The 26,781-nt window shown below is 38.2% G+C and overlaps 1 long non-coding RNA gene across 3 annotated transcripts; it reads right to left on the bottom strand.

Annotated features, from left to right (window-relative positions):
- Window positions 1–4,959: 4,959 nt before the first annotated feature.
- LOC136790205 (uncharacterized) lies at window positions 4,960–20,615 on the bottom strand. Of its 3 annotated transcripts, XR_010829750.1 has the most exons (4): window positions 19,979–20,615; window positions 12,130–12,275; window positions 11,092–11,173; window positions 4,960–8,733 (listed from the first exon to the last, which is right to left on the bottom strand). It is a non-coding gene; the product is annotated as an uncharacterized lncRNA (long non-coding RNA). The 3 variants fall into 3 exon arrangements; XR_010829749.1 differs by lacking the exon at window positions 12,130–12,275 and having other exon boundaries at window positions 19,979–20,048; XR_010829748.1 differs by lacking the exon at window positions 19,979–20,615 and having other exon boundaries at window positions 12,130–18,560.
- Between the last annotated feature and the right edge of the window lie 6,166 nt (window positions 20,616–26,781).

Raw genomic sequence — 26,781 nt, 5'->3', positions numbered from 1 at the left:
TTTTTAGACAAGGACAGAGTAGTTTCTGGCACAAACACCCCACATCTTCCTAACTGCAAATAAGACTGTTAAGGGCCTTGATGTTTTAAGTTAGATGCAAATAAGGAAATTATGCTTCATGTTTATGATGAAGACAGTGACTGCTATTATTTTGTGCTGCACTTTTTGCTTTTTTGGAAGCAGTAGCAACATCATACCAAAGAGTGACACTGAGAGGTGCCCTCTGGTATTTGCAGCTTCTGCCACTACCGTAATGGTCATGGCTTATAATGAACACATTATAAAACGGCTCAGAAATAGCGCACACTGAAATTCTTGCTGCTGTCCCAGATTGGGACCTAGTACTTGGAGTATGCAAGCCCTGTCCTATAGGGACTACACAAGCGACCTGGAACTACAAACTTTGGCCCTTACAACAGTAGTATTTGTGTATCCTCCCTGAATTGTCACAGGTGCAGATCCTAATCACTGTCATCATTGGAGAGCATGATTCTGACTGTGGAAAGCAGATGAGAACACAAATAATTCTCTTTGATTCTTCATATTTGCTGGATGCATGGCTGATGTCTTTTCCCTTGTATTAGTGATTTCAAGAAACTCTCCATTCCACAGACTTGAACAATCATTCTAGACTTCAGGAATGCTTTTGGTTTGCAAAAAACAAAAATCAATGACTCCCTTGTGTTCAGAATGCACACGGAGGTGCATTCTCTGATGATATGAACGATGCATCAGTTCACTGCTGCAAAATGGGGCTGCAAAAGGTAACCTATGTAATTCTTTAGGAGATTTTATTTGCCAGTTTGAAGAAATATGCTGGCCTGAAATATAAAAATAAGGATTAAATATTTGAAAATGCAGATCAGGAAATACCTACAAGAAGTCTCAAACCAGTCAGTACTAGCAGTTTTCATAACCAAGCAATATATGTAGATTTCTCTAACATCCCACATAGAAATTGCAAAGATTTCCCAGCTTTTCAGAAAGTAAATTCCTCCAGTATAGCACAACTGCAGTGAAAGGCATATGACAAGAAATGAGAAGCAATTAAATCTAGTCCAGTCTTTGACACCAGTGTCCCCTGAGGACCTGTGGTGTCACTCCCCTCCTGGTGTTAACATTAGTGTAGTTGTGCAGAGAATTCTGCACTCTACTCCCTGTCTCACAAGACTGTTTTAAAAACAAGTAATGTGATTTCTGCAAACATTTTTATTCATCAAAATGGTGCCACAAATGCTACATGCTAAATGTTAGCCACATGCTTGTCATTGGAACACCTCTACTGACGGGGGGCAATGTGATCAATACTGAGCGTGCACAACACGCAACATCACCAGTCTATTTTTTCTGTTTTCCTGTAGAGCTAAGGTCTGCAAGTAGCATGCTGGGTGGAAAGAACAGCAGACCGTATAGTGGCAGCAACCTGAAATTTATTTTAGTATGTCTCAGTTTGCTTTTGTAAACATTAGTGTTTGTACAGCTAGTTTCATTATTCATTCTTCTTCTGTGTGTCTCTGGCTGGGCATTTTCCCAGCTTCAACCACGTGCTTTTTACAAAGGTTCTCTCCAGAAATTATAGCAAAGTATTTTAAGGCCTTAGACATGGAAAATATTTTTCTAACATTGCATCACTATATCGTTCTTGACAGAGGCAATGAACCCAGTGTTTCAATTATAGGCCTTATACACACAATTGGGCAACAAGCCAACAGTTTGCGTCAGTGTATTCCAGGACCAGCAGCATTTGTTTAGCTATAAATTCAGAGATGCTGTAGGTTATGATGTTCTATTGTGACTAGGAGAATAAGTGCCAGGATTAAGCCCTTTCTCAAGTTAGTATAATTTAATTAATCATAGAACCATAGAATCATTTCGGTTGGAAAAGACCTCTAGGATCATTTAGTCCAACCTTTAACCTAGCACTGCCAAGTCCACCATTAAACCATATCACTAAGCTTTACATCTACAAGTTTTTTGAAGACCTCCAGGTACGGTGACTCAATCAATTCCCTGGGCAGCCTGTTCCAATACTTCACAACCCTTCTGTGAAGAAATCTTTCAGAATATCCAACCTAAACCTCCACTGCCACAACTTCAGGCCATTTCCACTTGTCTTATCACTTGCTACTTGGGAGAAGGAACCAATCCCCACTTCTCTACAGTCTCCTTTAAGGTAATTGTAGAGCACAACAAGGTCTCCCATGAGCCTTCTCTTCTCCAGGCCAAACAGCCCCAGCTCCCTCAGCCACTCCTCATTTGTTCTCTAAACCCTTCACCACCTTCTTTGGACACGCTCCAGCACCTTGATGTCCTTCTTGTAGTGAGGGGCCCAAAACAGAACACAGTATTCAAGGTGTGGCCTCATCAGAGCTGAGTTCAGAGGGACAATCACTTCCTTAGTCCTGCTGACCACACTATTTCCGATACAGTCCAAGATGCTGTTGGCCTCCCTGGCCACCTGAGCATACTAGTGGCTCATATTCAGCTGGCTGTTGACTAATACCCCCTGGTCCATATCTGACGGGGAACTTTCCAGCCACTCTTCCCCCAGCCTGTATTGTTGCATGGGGTTGTTGTCCCCCAGGTGCAGGACCCGGCACTTGGCCTTGTTGAACTTCCAGAACTATCCAGATCCCCCTGCAGACCCTTCCTACCCTCACACAGATCAACACTTGTGCCAAATTTGGTGTTGTCTGTAAACTTACTGAGGGTTCACTCAGTCCTCTTGTCCAGATTATTGATAATGACATTGAAGAGAAGTGGCCCAAGTACTAAGCCCCGGGGGCCAGCACTAGTGACTGGCCTCCAGCCGGATTTAACTCCATGCACCACGACACTTTGGGACCAGTCACCCAGCCAGTTTTTAACCCAACAAAGCGTACACCCATCCAGGCCTTGAGCAGTTAGCTTCTTCAGAAAAATTCAGTGGGAAATGGTGTCAAAAGCCTTACAGAAGTCTAGGTAGACCACAACCACAGCCTTTCCCTCATCCACAGAGCGTGTCACCTTGTTGTAGGAGATAAGTTTTGTCAAGCAGGACCTGCATTTGATAAACCCATGCTGACTGGGCCTGATCATCTGGTTGTCCTGTAAGTGCTGCATGATGGCATTCAAGATAATCTATCTTTGCATGTGGACATGTCTTCATTTTCTGGTAATAACTTTTCATACACAGAGAACAGGCATGCTTGTGTAACCAAAATATGTTTGCAAATGTGTACAAAAAGCTTCTTAATACTAAATCCCAAGTAATGAAAAATATAAAATCTGGAATAAATATTACTGGTACCTGAAACAGTACCATTAGTCAAATTATCTGAATTAATAATGTCAGATGTCAGTTGCTAAAAAAAACAAAAACAAAACAACAAGGTAAAAAAAAAAAAGGTATTTGGGATTAATACATTTTTCAAATCCACTTTTATTGCTGATGATTTTCTTTTTTTTTTTTTAATGAATTCAATTTGAAAATATAGTGTTACTTGACAAAGAAAATGGATGTGCCAAACCAAAGTGATTTATTTTCTAATATTTCTCTCATTCCTTTCAACAATCCCTATCACCAGGTTCAGATCAACCCCACAGTAAGAAACTGCATAAACTAACTGCATGAAAAAGTAAATAAATGTGCATCTCTGGTCCTAATTATATTACTGCAAAACCCAGGAAATTCCAAAGGATTCCATATAGGCTTATTGTTCTAGGTACAGCAAATGAATGAAGGTCTGTAAACTCAAATATCTGCAGTTAAAGGCACCATATCCATACTTAGGCTCTCATTTTTTTTTACCTAAAACATCCTGTAGAGTTTCTGTAGTAGTGTTCAGTGGGTCTGTTCACATTCTGCAGATGGAATAACATCAGATGCTGCTCTCTCTAGACAATCTGCCAAGTAAACGGAGGTCCTGAGCTGAAGCCTCTTCCTTTGGAAGATGACACCTGTAGCTCTCCTGAGCTGTTCGCAGAGAGTGCCAGTGGACCACTCAGAGCAAAGACATTCTCATCTTTGATGAGAACAAAGCTCCTGCTAGCTCTCACGAGGAAATACTCCTCTCACAAACACCTGAAATGCTGCAGCATGCAATGCAGTATTTTAGCTTAATAGTTTAGTTTTACTCAGCTATTTGCTGTGGTGCTCCAGATTATCTTGTGATCAATTAGGAAAACATTTTAAATATTGCCATCATCATGAGTTTTTATTTCTGCTTCTCTGAGTTTAATAAAGGTCTAAGTTTAACTACATCCTTCGGTATAACACACAAGAAAATATAAAGAAATCCACTTAAATATCTGGCTGCATAGTCTGTGAAGTCAAGTGACCCTTACCCAACACAATCTCTGAAATTAATGAGGGTTTAAGTCACCTCATGTGGACTAGTAGTGTTCTTATCCCAAAACTTTTTTTTTTTTAAATAGGTATTATATAATAATGTCTTATAATAATAAATCTCTTTCTAGCATCAATATAATGTAATACCATAATATTTCCTATTTCACACATGACAACTCTCATTGAACCTGGCTGAATTTATCAACTTTGATAGTCACCTATTACTTATGTTATCATATTTGTCTTTCCTTTTCCTTTAGCCTGCTGATTAACTTATAATAACACTGGCTGCAAAGCAACCTGAAATACCAGGAAGTGGGCATTCTGGATGTGCAGGGTGATTTGATACCCACACTGTCATTCTGCATGCATTTGATATGTCTACTGTATTTGACATACACCAAGGTGAGACTGTGCACGTGGGTATTGCGGTGTGTGTGGTAGTTTTGACCCATTCTGCATTTACTGCATATGCACTGCACAGAGATAACCAGAGCACACCGTGTAGCTTTATTAAACTAAAACCTGACCCATGAGAGATGTGTTTTGTCTTAGGGAGTTGGTTGGTTGTTTTTAGGATCCTGCATACATGGAATGAATACAATTGCCTATTGAAGCATTAATTGTCTTTGTCTCCTTACACTGCTATTGGGAGGTTTTCTAATTGCATAGTCAATTTAGGAGTTTACTGGTGTTCACAGTCCTCCTCCTGTGAACATACTCACCTCAGGCTGTGGTTCAGAAAGCCCAAGGTCACATACAGAAGTGTTTCACCATCATAAGTTCATATTTTAATCGTCGGTCTCATGCTTATATGCAACACTAAATTGCAGGAGTGCTGCTAAACATGAACGATTTTGGTATTCTGACTGTGTTGCTTCTCAGACAGAAGATGTATTGGGCACAAACTGATGTCTCTCCTTTGGCAATGACTGTTTTAGCACTGGTGACTCATAGAATCATTTATCATTATTGGTTTGGAAAAGACCTCTAAGATCATCAAGTCCAACCTTTAACCTAGCACTGCCAAGTCTACCCAGTCCCTGCTCCCTGCGGGCAAGTAGCACTGACATGCTGGAAAAGCCTCCTGTGGTGGGGTTGGATCATGTACCAGAATCAGGAAGCATTTTACAAAGATTTGGACACAAACACCACCAACTATCAGCTCTGTCTCCTTGTGCTGTGCAGGTGCCCAGCAAGAGGGAAATCTGTGGCCCTGCCAGGCACGTGGGGTGCTGGCTCCCCACTCTGGGGCTGTGTAATGGGGATTTCGGCACATCCTGCTATGCCATCTGCAAATCTCTTCCTATTGTGCTTCTCCTATAAGGAGACTAAAAGGAGTGTTAAAAGCTGTTGCAATCAGTGAGTGTTTTGAGAAAATAAGGGACTGAATGAAAACAGAACAGCTTGCAATTCCTGCGTAGTCTGTTATTCAGATTTGATATAGGTGTAGGCTCAAGACTAAGATTTGCTGGACAATGATTTAGATAATCATTGAGTCTTTTATTTCTATTCTACTAAAGCTTTATTTATTAGAATGAGGAAGAAAATAGGAATTAGATGGGCTGCTGATACATTGTCACAGTGATGGGTTTGTGCTATGAAGGATGAGAAGCTTGCAAGATATTCTCAGCCATTTTTCTGCCCCCAAAATTAGAGACTAGGACAGTTGCTGGTAAGCCACCTAGCACAGGCTCAGCCTAGCAGAGAATTTAAGCACATGCAGCGTTTTAACTTTATAACCAGTTCTGGTGCTCTCACTGTAAAGATGCCTATATAGATATACACAGGTAGGTATTTTTTATTTTTATTTGTCACAGGTATTGGAGTTTTATTTTAAATAAAAGCACTCTTTTAAAATCCCCACATATATATATATTTAGTTTGGAAGAAACTATGAATTTGTTTCAAAAATTAATATAGCTTGAACTTGTTACAGAAGTAGCTTACCAGATTTTTGGGGTGTGCTGGGGTGCACTTGGGGTAATCAAGCCTGTGATGTATTTAGAAAATGCATCAGCACACCATTTTATTTGTGTTCTCCTGTCTCTCTGATGGTTCAGAGTGCCTCTCCTTTGTAAGGCAGCATTTACCACACTCCTGAAAAGCCTTTGCATTGCTGGTTGTCCTACTTCTTCTGTGATGCTTCCCTCTGTTATCCACAAGTTTGCAGCAAAGGCCAAGCACTATTTGCCAGTCCTTTATGAGAGGAAAGACCTCTCATGTCCTTATTCTCTACCGGGGTTGAAGTGTTGCATGTTTCTGTACTTTGAAAACCCCCTGGGGACCAAATGCGATCCATGCAGAGCAGGCACAGTCGTCCTTCATCAGGTTATTATGTTAATACCATGAATATTAAATAAAGTAGAAATGAGACTGCTTCTGAGAAGAGTAAATTTGTTTTCATGAGACAAGGGATTCTGTTCTCTCCAGCAATCTGTCTGCTTTCTTAATAATTTACAGCACAGACTAGAGATTAAAGAAGTGTCATCTGTAGACAGGTAAAGAAAATTGACATAAATTGGTGACACTTAATTGGGATGTGCTTATTATATTCCAATATAGTAAATAAGCAGTTCTGCAGAAATCATGTCAACATTAAAGAAAAAGTATCTGTTTCAGAGAGCTTGCAAGACTGTCCTGAAATAATGGCAGATGATACTGTGTTTATAAGATCTGCTTCTCTGTCTGCACTTACTACATGACACTTGATCTCACTATGGTATTGCACTTTGGAATGGAAAAAAAAACACACATCAGTTTAGTTAGGCTTTTAGGGGGCATTAGCTAATTATAGCTTTTATAGTCTCCTTCATTTAGAACTAGTCTTCTGCTTGTAATAGCTGTGGTCATCCCCCTCCTGAAGCATCCCACACTGTCACTTGCTGGATACTCTGTTTTTCCCATAAATATGCATCTCTGAACTCTCAATCTTTTTAATTTATCTTAGTGAAGTAGAAGATTCTGGACTATTTGCTCTTTTACTTTGTTAATATGAGTGATTTCACTGGAGCTTAAAATTCAGAGAAAAATTCAGCCATTTATTTTCATGTTTTTTCTTTGTATGTTTTAATCCAAATGTTATGAATTCTAAAAATCATTGCACAACAATTTTCAAAATTCCCCAGGCTATGCCCACATCTCTGACTCACTCTTCTTATCTTTAACTCTGGATGTATTCTTTATACAACACATTTTTTGAGTCCTATATCTGATCATAGAAAATAAAAAATAATCAAGTTTTGCTGAAACTCAATATACTTATCTAGCATTCCAATACTTTTCATAGTGACAAGGAAAAAAATTGTAACTTTTTTAGACAAAACTTGAACCACAGAACCACGAAAACATTCAGATTGGAAGGGAACTCAGTGAGCCATCTAGTCCAACCTTCTGCACAAACAGCAATCCTAAAATATCTCATGTCTGTTTCAGAACATGTCTTAAAATGATATGTATTAGTTTCACTTAGTTTATTACCTGTGTGCAAAATTTATTCTTAAAATGGCTGCTAAAATCATTCTGATTTCATTGATACAAATTTTGGAAAGAAGTAAAAGTAGTGGTCTCAGTAGTCTCTGGATGGAATGAACATACTTCCAGCATGGTTAGCCATACAAAGAGAAATGTATAGGGTTAATGTAAAAGAAATATCCAGGTGCACCATATGATGATGTTCAAGAAGATAATAGTGAAACAGTAAGGGAGAATAATATATCTGAAGTCCAAAGTCTCACATTAGATGAGGTTAACAATTCTACAAGGACAGCTGTTTTATTTCAAAGGCAACTGACCACAGTATCACATGGACGATTTAGGAAGCATCCAGAGAACTGCATCTGTAAGAAAAATAGTGAACAGACATTTTGTGTTTGCTGTATTTGGCCGAGAGCAATACAAAGATGAGAAAAAGAAGGACCTACCTTCACATAACATGAGTATCTTCACTGAAGTACAGAATGGTTATTATAAAGGACAGAATTATTACATTGCTACTATTGAGCAGTACTAAGATAGCCTTGTTCTATGTATCTGAATTAGAGATAATGAAGGCGTGCAAGTGAGGGAGCCACAGGCCAGAACTGCTTCCTCATCAGGTTCTCCTACACCTGTATTTATTTTCCATCTTCCAGTTCCATTCTGCCCACATTTTATTCTGCACCTCCAAGACTTCTTTTTTGCGTCCCTCCCAACCCAAACAATTCCATGATTCTGTGATTTTTCAGGTCCTCCATTTCCTGTTGGTGTCTGATAGCCTCACCCCCAGGCTCTTCGCAGTTTCTTCTTCAGTTTCTAAAACGCAGAACCCAAGACATCTTTATTTAGAACTGTTTTCTTGTCACCTCAGGAAGCTGCCAGAGAGTGCCGCTTATTGAGATCATCTCAGGGGTTTTAATCCTTTACTGAAAAAAAAAAACCAGGAGGGTGAAGTCATTTTGAATAAGACCAACCATTTTTTAAGACACTGATACTGGGAAGTGTGAAAGTGGGAATAAGTGTAAAGAAACACAGAGAATTTAAATTCTTTCAAAAGAAAACATTCAAATTTTCAACCAGCTATCCTTCCAGGAGCAGACGTTCTTCAGAGCTGCAGAGTCTCCTTTGTGATCTCCCACGTCCCTGCTCTGTCAGCATGCAGAGCGATGGGAAACAGCCAGGGAAGTGGTAAGGGACAGGGAGATTTTGGCAGGATTTCTTTTTAACTTCTCCAAAGAGGTAAAAGCATGAATGTGAGACTGAGCTAGCATTGACCTCTTTCCCTTCAGTAACACCTCTGCTTTCTGCCTGTTGTCAAGCTGAGATCAACTCACTGACTCCTTTCCTCCACCTCAGTCTATTTACATCTTTTCAGGTTTTCAAGGCCGTCTCTGCACAGAAAAGGAGTGGAAAACTTTTCTGTTTTTAAGCTGTGAGGAGACCCACAGTCTGCTCTGCTGACCTGGGACTCATGCAGTTCTCTCTGATCCTTTGCCAGTACACTGGAGTGGTGTACTGGTTGGGTTGTTTGTTTTTCTCCTTTTCTTCTGGGAGAGCAGTAGGATTACTAGGTAGTACGGAGCGTGATTTCATGGTGGTAGGGAGCATGGAACACATGGGTAATCTCAACTACAAGAGATACTAAGGGAAACAGGGCAAGGAGATCCTATTTTTAACGTTTTCAAGCACATCGTCCTGTTATCAGAAATTTGAAAAAAATTGCTGTTCATTTAAGAATAGAAAAGATATAATGATTTATCAATTAGAAAACAAAACAAAACAACACCACCAACAACAAAAACCCATGTCCTCTTACCCCATTTAGCATCATGGGGCTCAGCTGCATCCCAATGGAACTTCTGGTAGTGAACGTGGTTATGAACTAAGTGCTTTTTATTGCTCAATCTCTGCATAATTTGCATTAAATCTTGACCATTCATCACATTCCTGTACTTCTGGTTTACACACTGGGATGCCCCACTTGGGACGCTGTTAATTTCAGTTCAGTAAGAACTTTACCCAGGACTAAGGCAAATGCACAATTGTGCAATTTCTTTTAGTGCAAAGACACAAATGGTGTGTCTATAGGTGGCATAATGGTTATGGTGTACTCATGAATGCTGTGGCGTTCCTGAAGCTATTTCTATTTTTTAACAGATGTGATTTTTAGATTACAGTTGTTACATTGCAGTAGGTTTTGAAAATGTCCTGATGAAAGAAGAAAGATATTGAAAAAATCAGATTTTGTATCAGCCACGCTGCCTACATGCCATCAAAGAGCTGGATACATTTGGATACACCTAAAAATTGCGCTTTATTCATGGAGTTTATTGTGGAGTTTATAAAGAGAGAACATTGCAAACAACGTCCTTAGAATGGAAATAAGTCAAACTACATCTATTTAAATATACTTATTTGCATAGGTACATATCTGAATCTTACATTTTTAATAAAATTTGCATGTATTTACATGCAGGTGTTTCCTTTTCAATATTTCAGTAGAACAAAAGAGAAATATTTGCACAAAACAGCTGACACTGAAATTATTATTTTTTTTTCTATCTACTTGTTATTAAAAACTCTTTATGAAAATTTGAAAAATGCTGATGGAATCACTGCATCCCTAGAAGGCTCACAGAGATTATTTTTCATGACTATTGTCAATGTGAACAGTAAAATTAAAAGGTATGCCAAATTAAAGTCAAAATAGCCAGCCAGAAATATATCCAAATATAGCCTTGATTCAAGTTTTAAGCAGTATTTAATGAAAAGAGGTTCAACAATTATAAAAAGAAGAACCTTTCAGTGAGTATATACCTTTTGTTTTTCTACTATTGTTTTGTTAGAGTTAGATCTTCTTGCCCCCTCTGTATGAAGAAAGCATGAATTTTATGCATTGTCACTGACAAAAGTAAAAACACTCCTCAAAATTTCTGCTACTTCAGTGTTTCTCTGCATGGAGTATGGCCTGGACTCTCAAGAGAGCAGAAATAAAAAAGTATTCTAAACTTGCAAATGCAACTTACAGTAAAACACAAATTAACACTTTCTGTAACATTTTTATAAAAATCTTAGTATCAGAAATTGTTTTCAGACAAAAATCTTACCCTATAAAAATAGCTATTTTAAAATATGTCATTGAATTGCCTTATTTCACTCGAGTTTCAGGTCAAAAGCATACAAGCCAAATTTCTTAGTGCTGCTTTTTCATTGTGCCCTAGCAAGCAGCAGAGGGCACAGCTCCCTGCTGAAAACCCTCGGAGCAGGCGGCTGTGTGACCATACCTCGTTCTGGTTCAGGCGTTTGCTGACCTTTGGGAGCAATGCTTTCATTAAAACGTTGCAGAGTCCACAGCCAATGAGACCTCTGAAAGAAGGCATTTATATTTCATTATTTATCCAATAGTAAATTATGTTCAAAATCATGAGATTTAGTTATGCTTAATGTAATTCCCAGAATATAGGTATTATCACAAATCACTTCAGTAATTATTTACATACCATGTTGTATACAGAACCCAAAAAATGAATACATTTGAAATAAAAAATTCTGGTCACTTTGGCCAAACATCTACTCCCTTCATACAGCTCAAATTTGTGCACAGCCGTAGCAGTAACGCTAGGCAAAGCTGTATTCAAACTGATCAGCAACTCCAACTGAAGAGTCCAAATCCTGAAAATTTATCATACAGATAACAATTTTCAATGGTTTACTGACACAAAAATGTGATTTTCAAATTCTGGCTCCAAATCCCGGGGTCTGTGGATTTTTTTTCAAGGTGACACACAACAGAGAAGAGCAAGCCTGATCTCAGTAGGCTCAACTTTTCTGTATTTTTTTGCTGGTAAACGTTTAAGCATTTGAAAATCAAAGGGTTGAAAACCCCTCATGTAGAACATATCAGATATACTATCACAGCAGACCATTTTTCTCTATCATTTGTTATATCTATAAGCCAGACTTATTCCGTTGTAGCTATATATGCTTTTTTTTTCCATATTAAGGGACAGAATTAAAAGGGAAAAATATAAATACTCCATCATTTCTCATAAAGATTGTTTTATATGTCAGTAGAACCACAAATGATAAAATATGTATATTACATGTATATTATCATGTATATGGTATATTACCGTGTATATGTATATTGTCGTGCTATCGCCACCATATAAAGTTGACTTTTGTTGTGTTTTTTGTTGTTGTTGTTTTTTCTACACAACTTAATATTTAAATACATTAGGTCAAATTCAATATACCCCCCTGAGGTACATAATGTGACATTTATAATGCTTTGTTGGTATTCACTTGAAATTATGGACTACCTGGGCTCAGAGAACTCCTGGCAACAAGAAAAGAAGGATACTTTATTATTTGAATCCAACCTTTCTTGCCTGCTTCAGAACTTGGCTGTTCTCATAACTGGGACAGAGAGTAATTGGACAGACGGTTTTATCTTTTATAGGCCTGTCTGCAAATAAAAATAAAGAGATGTATTATCTTTCATCACTTGAAATTAAATGCTCACTACTAAGAGCCTCAAGCTGTGGCCCGTACCAGACAAAACTCCCCAGTTAAGGTGACACTTTTCCCTTCACAGAGACGGGCCAGGTTTGATCCTGCCCACCCTGGCAAACAGAGCTGTATCTTTCCCACCAGCAAAGCCCCACACAGGAGGTAATATGAGATGAGGTCTTTCACAACCCTTAGGGTCCTATTATCTCCCTCCTTCATGCTAGAGGCCAATATTTATTATATCTTATTTTATTTTTAAGGCGATCCCTGTCTCTTGAAGCCTGTGCCTGAAATCCTATTCTGATACACATTCAGCAGCCAGAAGCATCATTAAATTTAAGCCTGGAGTGCCAGTGAAAGTTGAGAATATCCAGTCCTTTGCACAAGGATGGCAATGCCTGATGGCTCGGAAACATCCTCCTTCTCCCAGTTAACTCCAAGGATTTCATATTGTGGTAATTTTCCTACGACAAGTACATCTACAATAGCTATAAGGGAAGATCATCCAATATGTCCTATTTAATATTGACTGCAGCATTCCAAATAACGACATCTTGATTCTCTGTATACATTAACTAAAAAGGAGCACTGTGAAAGCCAGTGAAATATTTTTGAAACCTTTATTATTTGGTATTATTTTTTTCACAAATGAATTCATTATTAAGATATTTAGTGTTTGACACGCCAAAAATGAATGTTTTCTTTTGCATGTTCTTTCAATTTAATGTTTTCCAGAAATGTTTTCTGCTATTTCTGGGCAGTGACTTTAAAATAAGATTATTTTCCATTAATCCGTATACTATGTTCATGTTTACTTTCATACTCATAAATAAGGTCAATAGGCATCCTGCTTTGCAATATGTTAAACCCATCTATAGTGGTTTGCAGATTCAGAGCTTTAGACATTAAAATTTGCCCACACTGACTTGGAAAGCCAGGGATCCACTTCTATTTATACTGTGAAGGTTTTGCCAAGGATATCACATTTCTTTAATCCCAGTTTCCTGGAAAGGTGCTAACACTTTCCCTGCGGAGTGTGGATAGCCTAAAATGTGGAGGCAATAATCAGTTCTTGATGGAATACAGTCTTGTGCTTTAAGAAGCTTGTTACCATCCATGATCCTCAGCCTTCTTACACCCTGTGCTGCTTTCACATTTTTTGTGGTTGCTTTCTCAGCATTTTATTCCCAGAGTTCTAATACATTAGTATAATGTGACACTGTCTGGACCACAAGTGCTCTGGAGGACTGCACAAAAGCCACAAAACTAATGATAAAATGGTTAAAATCGTAACATTTTAACTTACATTTATAGATATCCTAATTAAATCCCTGCTGCAATTTGTAAAAACCTTTTACAACCTTAAACATTAAAACCTTTAGAAAAACTTCAGTGCTCCTTGAATTCAGAAGTCTTTCCTCCTAGCATGATGGTGTTGTAAAAAGCCTGGAAATGTTTTTTTGTCAGGTAGAAGAGGGAATCGCATAGTGCTATGCAACATGCAATACTGAGATATCAGCCACTCTTCCTAAGCTGCATCACTTTAGTTCCTGGGACTTTGTCTTCTGAAGAAAGGCTGATTGTACAGCCTCATTGTGATTTCAGAAGTTAAAACAAGTGGTAAGAATCTATTCAAAGAGATACTGGCTTCTTTTCCTTTGCATTCTGGTTCAAGAGCTCTTAAAAGGGCGCCTTCCTAATATTAACTGCTTTATCAATATTCTCACAGCTAAAATATATGGGTTTTGACAGATTTTAATTTAAAATTGTAAGAACCAGCAGTTTAGACTTTAACTAAGGAACACTAGTAATTAAATAATTTAACAACAGCGATAGGGTCAGTTAAAAACTGAACTGCACTTAGTGGGGTATAAAAAGGTGTAAGGGTAGGCATCATAAGCCAGTTGTGTTGGGTTTCAAGAAGCAAACCAGCTGTCACGTCAGTCACCCACAGTCTGCTGCACTGCTATCAGAGATCTAGAATTACTTCAGAGCCTGGCTGATGAGACAGTAAAAAGGTCATAACTCTGAAATCTGGCTCCTCTTCCAAGAGATCACTTTACTGAATCTGTGCCATGCTCACCTCGCACTGAAAGAATATTTTTCATAGTCAGAAAATTGACATTGATTATCTGATCAAGCAAAAGATACTATGGCAGTTTTTTTCCATATTATATTCCCATTGCATCCGTCTAACAAGACAAGATTTATAGTTCCCTTCCCTATTATTCCTAAAACCTCATTTCTTTCTTTGTTAGAAAATTCAAAATGATCTTTCCCCAGTCTTCTATATTGTTTGTTTCTGAATTTCTTTATATCATATTGTGCCCATACCATGCTGGAATGCCCCATCTGTTTCACTCAATCCATACACGATTTCAGATCTCTCTGGATGAGTTGGTCACTTGCTTTTTTCAGTGGTTCTACAGCTAGCTCTTAGTCATGGAAAGAAGAAGATCTTTGCTATTGTCTGTATCTCTAACTCTCATTGACCATCACCGTCTATAGTCGACTGATAGCAGACAAGGAATTGAGGGCTCTCTGGCTCTTTCAGTCACACTACCATTAGTGTGACTAACTGCAGTTGATTTGCTGCTCTGGTTCTCATAGGAGTGAAGGAGATTATCCTGCATTATCCAAAGGAACAGTGATAATTGATGTCAGATCTGGTCAAAAAGCCAGGATTACCATTCTGCAAAATTTATAGATCTTAATGACGGCTGCTAAACTTCCCCTCACCCCCCGCTCCTCTTCCCCCCAGTCCAATGCATTCAAAAGAGTTCTGAGTCTCAAAATGAAAAACTCTTGAGCTTTGAACACCTATGTCCCAATTCTCCAGGATTAGATGTCCCTCCAGGACTCATAGCAGTCCTAGGGGACAGGCAAGAAGCTCAGACGCATACTTGTCACTAACAACCTTTAGCTTGGGACTCAGAACCCAAGCCATTTCAGGCACCAGGAGAGAGGCTGCCAGTCCCAAGTGCCCATGGTGAAAGTGGCCTTTCTGGGGCTCCTGGGCTGCCTGCCGTGCAGCTCTAGAGCAGTGGACTGCATCTTTTTAGTATCTGGTGCCAGATTTAGTTTCCAAAGCCTCAAAACTCAGTCACTGACACCAGCCTGAGTCTGTTTCAGCACTAAACATGGCAGTAATTTATCACAGCCACTCTAGATGGTAGCAGCCAAGCCTGTGTCAGGCCTCCCACTTCCCCTGGCCCCACCAGGGTGGTGAGGGCTCGTTGCAAGCCCAGTTACTGAGGTCTTCAACCTCCCTGCTGGAGAACTCCAAATTGAATCCTGGCCAGACCCAGGATACCTGTTTCCAACTGATCTGCTGGTTTTGCTGTTTTCATTTTTCACATAGTTTACATAGCAAGGTTGTCCAAGGACCATAAATTGTGTACCCTTCACCTCAACTGAAATGTGGTGATGCAGTGAAACACTGATATAATCTTAGTAATCTGGCTAGGAAATTGGACAGGGACTAAGCAGGTGAAGCTGTCTCTCTTTCAGCTTAAGTTTGCGGTGGTAATTTACCTCTGATATTTTCCATTCTAATAAGACATAATTTCCGAACAGCAACAAAAAATTAACAGAAAATTGCTGTCCATCTATGTCTGAGATGCACCTAAAAGCTTTTATATACCTAGGCATCAATGCCACAAGTTCTATAGGTTATAACGTTACTTGCACAATAGTATCTGAAATTCCCGACGTCAGCTGTGGACATCTGCAAAGGCAGATATCAGTAGTTTCCTATTACTGAGAGTAGTCTGTAAGAAAAAAACAGGAAAATATCAACAGGTTCCATTTTTGCAACTCAGGATGACAAGGCAATGCTTACAAAGTCTATGATAACCCTTATTTTATATAGAAATGATTATTAAATATGCTCAGTTCAAAAGGTTACAAATATAGATAATAGCACAACTATTTAACTATGCTGCAGTACTTGTCAAGCACATGCTCCTAAAAATACAATCATGCTTTTAAGCATATATGAGACAGAGTTTAAGCCAGACAAAATCCCATAAGTATTAGTAAAACTTACCTTTAAGACAGTCATTTTATCATGTCTTACTGCTGGTGAAAGAGGTGATTGTGTGTAAATACTCTTGAACTACAAGACAGGACCTACTTCTGGAGAAAACTTTGGAAGCTGGACTTCAATCATGCACTTAATCATGTATTGATCCTCAAGAAGATTGCTTTGAAGATTCCCAGCACTACAAAATTGGTTTGAGAACATTCCCCAAACAACTGAAGCTGGTAGGACTCGGTAGGCTTTGGAAGTCCTCTTTTATTAGTGAGAGCATTATCAGTGATATTAATGTAATATTTAAGGATATGCTGACCATTTTGTTGCACATTGACATTGTTGTTTTTCACCACTAAAAGCTACTAAGATTGCTTATTTCTTCGTAAATGCCAGAATTTGTACCAAAATCCACAAATAAATATTTTAAATCAGTGACATATTTTCCAAAAGGCTGAGTATCCGCTGCTTTCCATGTACTGTACTTTCATACCAAAATTATCCTTTGGATTGTGAACATTTAGTGTAGAAGTCCTTGGGCAACATTTGAAAAGTTAGAATGCTGTATATTTTAATTTGACATCTAATTCATATCTGTCTGAATATAAAGTATGACCAAACAGACTGCAAGCCAGACTGCACTGTTCCCTTATTACAATCCTTTCTTTTACCACATTTTCTCATGCCATTCTGAAATCGTATTAAATCAATAAAGGTTGGTTAGACAGTATTGCTGTCTATACTGTTCAAGAAGACATTCAAGAACGCCAGTAGTTTCTTTTCAAAGAAGACAGTACCTTGCAAGCAGAAAAAAATGGCAAATTTGAACTGGAGTTACCAAGGCAACAATGGCGAAAGCTATCTTTAACAGAAAGACAGATTTATTCATAACATATTGAATGTTTGCTTTGCTGGAATGAATATTCCAGCTACAGGAAACTCGGAGAGGGAGTCTTTATCAGCAAGTGTAGTGATAGGACAAGTAGTAATGGTTTTAAACTAAAAGAGGGTAGAGTTAGATTAGATATTTGGAAGAAATTCTTCACTGTGAGGGTGGTGAGGCACTGGCACAGGCTGCCCAGAGAAGCTGTGGATGCCCCCTCCTTGGAAGTGTTCAAGGCCAGGTTGCACTGGGCTTTGAGCAACCTGGTCTGGTGGGAGGTGTCCCTGCCCATGGTGGGGGGGTTGGAATTTGGTGATCTTCAAGGTCCCTTCCAACCCAAATCATTCTATGATTTCTTTTCATTGTAAAAATTTCAGAATTAAGTATTATTATTAAGATATCACATATCTGTGTTATGTATTCAAGTGGTTTCCAGGGAAAGTGTCATGAATTAAGTATTGGTACATAACCTGAAGTAGAAAAATTCAGGTCTTTATTTATTTTGCTAGGACATGACCACTGGCAGAAGTTATACCTTATTGCCAAAGGAGACTGCCAATTGATATGACGACCAAGGAGGTAAAAAAAAAAATAATAAAAAAAAATATCTCTGGGGCTTCTCCAGATCACCTGGAAAACTTCCACATACAAAGAGATTGTCCATGTTGGGCATTCATTTCATCTGAATTTTGGAACTGTACCTGGGAGATACGCAAATTTACTATAACCAAAGCAGTCTTATACACAGATCTTGAATTAAGATATTCAGTAACTTTGGCTTAACTGAACAAACTTTTTTTTTTTTGTTTTTTCCTCCAGAGCATTAAAATAATCTAGTATCAAAATATGTTAACTTCCAAATTGGAGAAAATGGCTTGCATGATATAAAAAACTTTGAAATCTATGACTTGAGTGTCACAAAGACTTTATCAATTCATGTTTTTACCTTACTCCACGCATATGCAATGCTGCCTGGCAAACCTCTCGCTGGAACCCACAGATTGAGGCAGTTTCATTTCCATTTCCAGGGCCACAGTGATAAGCAAGGCTCGGAGCACACAATGGATGAAGGCAAATATGCCTCCGAGGTAGAGTCAATGAAAAAAAAGTCAAAGTAGTCGAAGTTACATTTTCAAAGTCCAGTCATATACATCATCCTGGGAGGGGGGAGGGGAGGGAGGGACAAAAAGTATATGTAGATTGTGTTGATAATTATTTTATTTTGCAAAAGCAATTTTGTCTCTGCATGTGGAAAGCTGACTTTGCAAGGGCAAATTAGGATTTTGTGGTCTGCACATATTAAGCTATTTTTTTCTCATATAAATATATATCTAAATAATGAAAGAGGGATGGAAATTGCAGGTACAAAAGTAAGTAACACCGGTGAAGTGCTATAAAGTTCAAACATGCAAGTGCATTCAACATTATACTAAATCAGCTTCTTTTTAGAGAGTCTGATCAGCCAATGTCCTGCTATAATTGTTGCTGGCGGTCTTCGCAGGCTGATTACTTTAAGTTCGGCTTTTTGCCTTTTCAAGAATAGCTAGTAAAACTCAGAAAAAAGTAATGAAGAGAAAGAGAGAGAAAAAATTACCTAATAAGGGCCCCAGCAGCTGTCAAGCATGTTAACTGTCTTCAGATAATGAAGCAAGGTCTCTTTTACAGAAAATAGAAAGCACTTCTGAAGTAACAGATTTTTGTTTTCCAGTGTCTTTGTTCTGCTAATAGTTATCAACATGCCAAAAAACAATCCACCCTCAATCCGCATAATGTTATCTTTGGCAGCTTTTTAGATTTTAGGAGCATTACAACATGACAATCTAATGAGGCAGATTATTCGTTTTTAATTTAGGCATGAGGAACATGCAGCCAGAAGTGTGTTCCTAATAGGAAATTTTCCGCTGTTGAGAGTGCTAGAGCTATCTCGTTCGATACAGCCAAGATAAGAAAGGGGTGTCCCTTTAGAATTGCTTCCTGCCATAAAGAGATAGTGCACTTAAACTGTGTTTAAGCAGCACTATTAAGTGTTTATTAGTTTGCTTTGAATCAATGTTTTAAAGACTTTAAGGTGAAAAGACAGCAACTCAATTTTAAAATATACCAGAGGACTTTTTCTTTAAATAAGAATTTTAAAATTCTCTGCATTATACGAAAATTTCCATGTTCTGACTCTAAATTTTATAATCTCCTCCTTGTAATAAAAGAAGTTTTGATACTTTTTCTGACTGTGTTGCTGAAACATTATACAAATTATCCTGGACTGGACTATTGCCAGAGATTATATAGTTGCTAAGAAATTGCTAAGCATATTAATAAGCAAGGTGAATAATTAAAGAAATTATTATGATTTCCATGTTCTGTAAGTTTTGGAAATTTATTTTTCACACAAAAACCAGCACCAGATATAGTAAGCAACATACTAGGCTGAACTAAAGTTCCTTAAAACCTTATTAAAGAAAATACTGCCAAAACTGAAACGTTGTTGAAAGATTTATGCTGAATATAAACCATCCACAGCCATGATGTTCATGGCCATACCATCAGTCTTTCACAGTAAAAGGGACTGCTGTGAATAAATACTGCACCACGTGTAATAAAGTGGTTGTACTCCTCAAAATGCTGTTTAATCTATTACATTTTTAAAGACATGGAAGTGGAGGCATGCACGAGAGACTGTTAGCAGTAGAGTTAGAAAAAAAATATATCCCTGTAGGTTGTGATTTCCACATCTTTATGTACTTACCCTTAAATTGCTTTCAGGAATACGTGCAGATCTGCCTACTCGAACATAAAGCCTGAATATGGGCACTGACAATGTCGGAGCAATTCAGCAGAACACCATAAATCAACAGGTGTTTGCAAGCACGTTCTCAGTTTCATGGTCAGAGAGATCCCTGAGAGTGCAGAGTGGCATTTCTAAGTATTATACACAAATTGCAGCATTTCTTTGTGATAGAACCAGTAAAAACGATCCTGTTAATTGCTTTTTAGCCTCTTCATTTTCACTCAAGTACTCAAATGTGGCTAAGGCTTTCGATGAGGTGGATGGCATGGCAATTGTCGCTGTTTTCCTGAAGGTCAGTTAATGACATACTGAAAACACGTGTCTCTCTTTCTTTTCCTTTACTTATCAAAACTGCACTCAGTGATGAGGACTAGAAAAAAACATGTCTTTGTATTAAATCAGTGGAGGTGACTGCTTCTTATCCTGACTCAGCCCATATTGCCATCATTGCCCATGATTCTACACTTTCCGCCCAAATCCCCATTTCATTCACGGAGTCTTCAAGAAGAGCTGTGCTTTGCAGGTATGCTTGCTTATGAGTTTGTGTTTTTTCACCTACCTTTGTAACAGGAAATGCACACCTTTTGTGTTTGCTTTCCACTCCATTTATTATGTGAACTTTCACAGAAAGAACGTTTGAGTCATGTGTGCTACTACAACCTGAAAAAAATTTTAAATCATAATTCCAAGAGCTCTTGGAGCCACGTACATGACATATTAGGCCTTTCAAAACCAAATGAGGCAGCAAAAAGATTCCTTGTTACTAAGGAAATCCTGTTAAGGAAATATCATAAAATAACATATTATTGTTTAGCACCAAAATATAATTACTTGTAGTTCACATTATAAAAGAGATACCAGCAAAGTCCTCTTTCTGAATGCTTCCACAGTTAATTTCAAGGATAAACACAACCCCTGTAGAACAAAGCAATCATACACTTCTGAACTACAGATTGGTATTCCCACAACTGTTTGTATTACCCTGCCAAACAGAAGCAAAACCTATATCCTCAAAATTCTAAATTTTATCTCACGGGGGGGGGGGGGGGGGGGGGGTGGCGGTGCAAAGCTAAATTTATCAGTATTTGTAAAGATTATTCTTGGTTCTCTTTGAATAAAGCTACTGTCAGGAAATTAGGATTTTAAAAGTATTTTCTATCTACAGCTTGGTTCATGCAATGAAAACGTGAAGGGTGTCTTGAAGGTCTTGGATTCAGTGAAGACTAAGGTAAACATCATCACAGCCTGATCATGATAATTATACAGAATAGTTACATTAACATTTATGCCATCTGCCATTTTGAAGACTTCAGAATAACGCAGGAGTTCAGCTGAAGGAGGCTGTTAAGATAGGGGGCTGAAAACATGTTCCTGAGCTTGAGTTTATGGGATATCATAAGATATTTTGTATCCTTCGGGCTCCATCCTGTAGACAGCTATAGGTTCTTTTTGTAAGAGTATGAATTTCCTGTTTCCTAACTAATCCTGTGCTTCCATCCATCTCTCTATCTATTTAAATTTACCCATGGCGTCCATCACCAGCACAGCCTTGCAACTGTAAGTTTTGCTCAGTTGAGGGAGAGAGAAAAGGGAGAAGAAATAACACCAGAACTGTACTTTTCTTTAATCTTGTAAATTCAGGGCTCAGGATTTACAAAATAATAACTGTTAAGCCTCTCATAGAGGTAGAAAATAAGCTGAGATAGGATCTGAATATCTGAGTTTTAGTGAGGCACATTAAAAACACAGTACAGCACCTCCCATAGGATTTTAAAAATGCAGACTTTGACCCTGGACACGCAAACATCAACATGTGTGAATCCTCCCATTAACCTCAACAGGCAGCTGAAAATTAATTATATACTGAAGTGTTTTGCTTGCTCAGGAGCACAGAGTTCAGTATCTTGAAAACAGAAACCCTTTAGTTAGTGATGACCAAACTCTTCGGTATCTGATACCATTGGGAGAGGAGGGTAGATGCAAGTTGTTTGTTTATTTGTTTTTTAAAGTAATGCTTCTCATTGTTGTTGGTGCCTCAATGTATCTCAGTGTTAAACTTGTCACTAGGGCAAGTGATTCACCTCTGCTGCTATGAGAAAACACTAGTGTTTTGAAATGATCTCCTCTGATGCAGGAACACACTCCCCTGCAGCCTGAGATTTTAAGTAAATCGTATCTTACTCGTGGGTCTCATTTAACCAGCATATCATCCATAGGGTAAGCAAGCTCAGTTTTCTGATTTTGATTCTTCAAGCCCACTGCCTAAATCTTTGGATTACTGGACCTACAATTGCTCCCTGACTCATCCTCCCCTCCATGAGAGCGTAACCTGGATTATCCTTGAAGAGCCTATTCCTATTGGCTCAGGGCAGGTACAGTACTGCAAAGACCAAGGCCTTTTGTGTCTTTTAGCTTCTGGGACACGATCATGTTACAATGTATTGCTGCATTTTATTAGCTCAGTTTGTCTCATTTTTACAATAAAATCGGTATAATCTTTATACAGCATTATTGTTCTTGATAACATTTATGATTCTGCCTTTAGCCCAGTTAGGCTACTCACATCTTGCGAAGTCTTGTAGGAACTGAGATAGGATGACTTCAGATTTGCGGAGTTACTTCCATTGCTCAGATACAGATAGCTTGCTTATTTAAACTTCCTTGCAGTGCTGCATCTCCCAGAGCAGTAGTTCTTTCCATCTCCACTGCTACATGATTTCCCAAAAGACAGTCTCAAAATGCATATTTATATCAAATCTAAACCCAAAACCTGTCTGAACAGGGGATTTTGTAGTGTGCCGTAGACCAAATGGCCAGGGTACAGTGCTATAAGGTGGTTAGGAGCTGCACTGGCTGCTTACCATTTCCTAACCCTGTCAGACAAGCTAAAACTCCCTCACTAGCCTTACTGAGGAAAGGATTCATTCTGCTCTAAAGTCTTATGAAACCGTGTTAAATTACTGCCACTTATCTTTCCAAAGGTGTTTTAATTACCTCTCCAGGTAAGGCTAGTTAAGTACTTTGAATCTTTGAAAACAAAAAGCAAGCATGTAAAAATATATTTGGTATATTTTGATATGATTCTTATCTATGATCCTTAGTATTCACAGAAGGTGTTATTAATTGGGCTACTCAGTGGGCACAAGACAGAAATTGAGTACAAATAACTAGACATAAAAAACAATGTTTAAAGAATCGTAGAATCACACAATGGTTTGGGTTGGAGGGGACCTTAAAGATCACCCAGTGCCAACCGCCCTGTCACAGGCAGGGACGCCTCCCACCAGATCAGGTTGCCCAAAGCCATATCTGACCTGGCTTTGAACAAGGAAAAGTTGAATTAGTTTGAAGGTGTTGTTTTTTACTTTCATAACCAGCAATATTTGTATCTTATCAAACCCTTTTTACATAGGGGACAGCACAGTGGCAGCAGTGTTTGAAGGTTTCTGTGGTAACTGGGCATAGGGGTGAATAGAATATCCAAATCACTCATTCCAGTACTCACGTGGCAGCATAATTCTTATTCGCCACTGAATTAATTCAATATTATGAAGCTTTATTTATTTTTTAAAATAAAAAAGTCCTTGGGAACTATAACAATTTCTCTCTGTGGTGCAGTACAAAAGCACAAAGCTGCATACATTCTCTCATTCCTCAAGGCATTTAGCTGGCCCAGTTCCCCACAATCCTGCCTTCTGCTGAAGGGGAAATACCTTCTCCCATATTGAGCAATCACTGGCAACCCAGTCGTTGAAAGGCAGAGTGCTGAGAGGCTAATTCCAGTCGACCAAAGAAAACCTGGAGCACAGCCTGTTCATCAAAAGCAACACATCTAAAAAAGGGCCATAGAAAAATCTACCAGAGAAATGAAAACATTCATGTTCTTAACTGCAATATTGCTGCCCTGCCAGGAGCTGTTGTAATTCATTGTGCCATTAGGCTAGTTTTTTTTACTGAAATTATATATACTCTTTTTGTAAGAGGAAACTAATGTGTTTTAATGCATGAAATGTACTTTAATTTTTAATGCGTGAAATGAACTTTATAATTTTTAATTAATCTTCACATTCCTTCTGATGTGCTAAGTAAACCATGGTGATAAGAAGCAAAGTAAATGTTGAGAGTGAAAGTAATTGGAACTCGGCATTCCGCAAGGAGAGTGTATGCAACTGTATCAGATGTCTCTTGTTTTTTGCAATGAAATTGCTTCTGTTAATGGCAATTACTAATGGCTATTGTTTTAGCTAATAAAACTGGTTTCTTTTTCCAGTTTACCTGATACACACTTAATTGAAATTAAATTAATAAAGAAAGTACCTTGAAATGGAACAGTATTGTACCAGTGCTGTGCTATCATTGTTTTCAAAGAAATTGTGCAATAATTACTGTTTTATTCCACCTGCAGCATCTAATGAAGAATTATGCACAGACATATGGCCATGCAAAAATAAAGCACCATCAGGTTCACTGTTTCTCAAGGAGAGCAACACCCAGCTTTGCAAAGGGCTCCACAGTGACAACTGAATTATTTAATAGCCAGCAGTGGCAAAGCTCTGAACAAGATAAGGTCAGACTCTGCAAGGAGCAACATGAAGCACTAGAATAGAAATTAGGTTTCCAGGTAGCTCCGTTATGCAACTTGAATGTTATTTAACTTAAATAATGAAGTACCTTCATTAAGTTATGTTACTATTATCTGTGAACAGGAAGATAATAATTTTCATTGCTCTCAGTTCTCAAAAAAAAGAAAAAAAAGAGAAAAAAAGGTGCCTTTGGGAAAAGTGAGAATAGAAGCACAGTTATATCTGTTGGACTGGTTTCAGAGGAGGTGTTTTCCTTATGATGGCAAAAAAATAAAGTAAACTTTATTTTTAAACTTTAAAAGGTTTTTTTTTGTTTGTTTGTTTGTTTTAAACAAAGAGATCACAACGGGCACACATTTAAGAAATGGAAACAAATCTGTTAGAGCTAAAACGAGGTGTTTTGTTCAGAGTCTTTCTAAAGGTTCTCTCACAGATATCCTGAAGCTACATCTTATAATTTCTCGAGTTCAGCATGGGCCTGAGACCCATGGGTTCAATCAGTTGGAGACATTTGCACATGTTCAGAAGGGTGACAGAAAGTGGGCAGCTGGATCTACTGGTTCATCTTAAGTTCATCTCCAACATAAATGACTACACCCTGTTTCTTTTTGTGCAAGACCTCCTGAAATTTACTTTAATAAAATACAAGTGAAAATATTAAGCATGAACAACTGTGAAAATCAAATGGATCTGCTTATGACAACCAAGAAAATGAATAAGTAATTCATAGTCTATGAAACTGTAAGGCAAAGGAAATGTCCTTAATTTGATCAAGGAAAGACAAACTCATTTCATAGTATCTCTAGACTTTGACTACCAGTGAAGCAGAGCTTTCTTATCTTTAGAGCAAAGAAAGAGAACAAAATTCAAACAGGATTATATTTTAAGACATAAAACTATCACTGTGTTGACAACTACTGGTACCTGCTGTCAATATAAAAGAGGGAAAGGAAAATTACTTAGTGAGATAGTTTGAATGGATGATTTCTCAGTGGCAAAGATTTGAAAAAACTACACAGAAAACCATAAATATTTAAAATCTTCTTTTAAGAATAACGTTTTCTCTTTTTTACCAGAATTAATCATTTTCTCATTTGCTGCTCAGTATTTTATCCACACATAAAAATATTGATATCTGTGCAGTGCATCAATAGCCAAACCCTACAGTAAATCACTCACAGTCCCAAACGCAGGCAAATGCAAGCTACCGCTTACTCAACTCTTCTGGAGAATCTTGCTAAGCTTCTCCTCATTGTGCAAAGAGTTACAAAATAGAGTAACTCTGCTAAAATGAAGTTCCCTCATAGCTCTACAGCTGTGAAACAGTAGTTCCATTTAGCATTTCACATCTGATCAGCAGAACAGGCTTCAGGTCAGGCTCCAGCAACACCTTTCATCTTGAACTCTGTCAGGCATGTTAACTAGGACTCCTTTTTTGGGTTTATATGACAAAATTGGAATGATTACTGTTCCATATTCATTTTTTTCTTTAGAAAGTCCTTCCTAGTTCAACTTTTCCTTCATGTTGAGGGAACTGATAAAATACAGACAAAACTTTGTAGATGTGATAGTCTAAGGAGGCCTAAGTAATGGTTCATGGCACAGTGTAGGGATTTTTACCACAGGGTCTATAGATCTCTTGGAAAAGGGAAGACCTTATCTTACAGGGAATCTTCCACAGCTCTAATCCGCTCTGTACAACATACAACAATGCAGGGACTGTAGTGCTAAGCAAGCCCAACAGCACAGGACATGAAACACAGAGTGTGGAGGCAGCTAACAACAACTCTGGGCAGTGGAAAGAAACATTAGCTGAAAAAAATCCAACAAGGAGTCATAGTGCACTGCTACTTATGCTAAGTTGATTCATTATAGCTTAATTGCATGCTTTATTCTTTTTTTTTTTTTTGTATTGGCACAGAGCTCAAATGAAAAGCATTTATTTTGACTGCTTAGTCTGTAGGCATTAAGTCTTTTCCAGTCCTCTGAGGTGAGAGATAGCACCATAAACACTTTAAAATCAGCAAACTAAATTGTACCAAAAAGTTCACCGTAGTGTAGCAAGAGCTAAGTCAGGTAAAACAGTGTATCTGTAGGAAAAATGCACCTATGGGGTGATATGTTCATGCCCGTACAGTATACTGTGACTAATTTCTTTAAGGGCTATTGGTTACAGTG

Source organism: Anser cygnoides, chromosome 2 (assembly GCF_040182565.1).
Source record: "Anser cygnoides isolate HZ-2024a breed goose chromosome 2, Taihu_goose_T2T_genome, whole genome shotgun sequence".
In the NCBI taxonomy this organism is placed as follows: domain Eukaryota; kingdom Metazoa; phylum Chordata; class Aves; order Anseriformes; family Anatidae; genus Anser; species Anser cygnoides.
The sequence above is the reverse complement of the archived record's forward strand: the minus strand, read 5'-3'. Positions and strand labels throughout refer to the sequence as shown.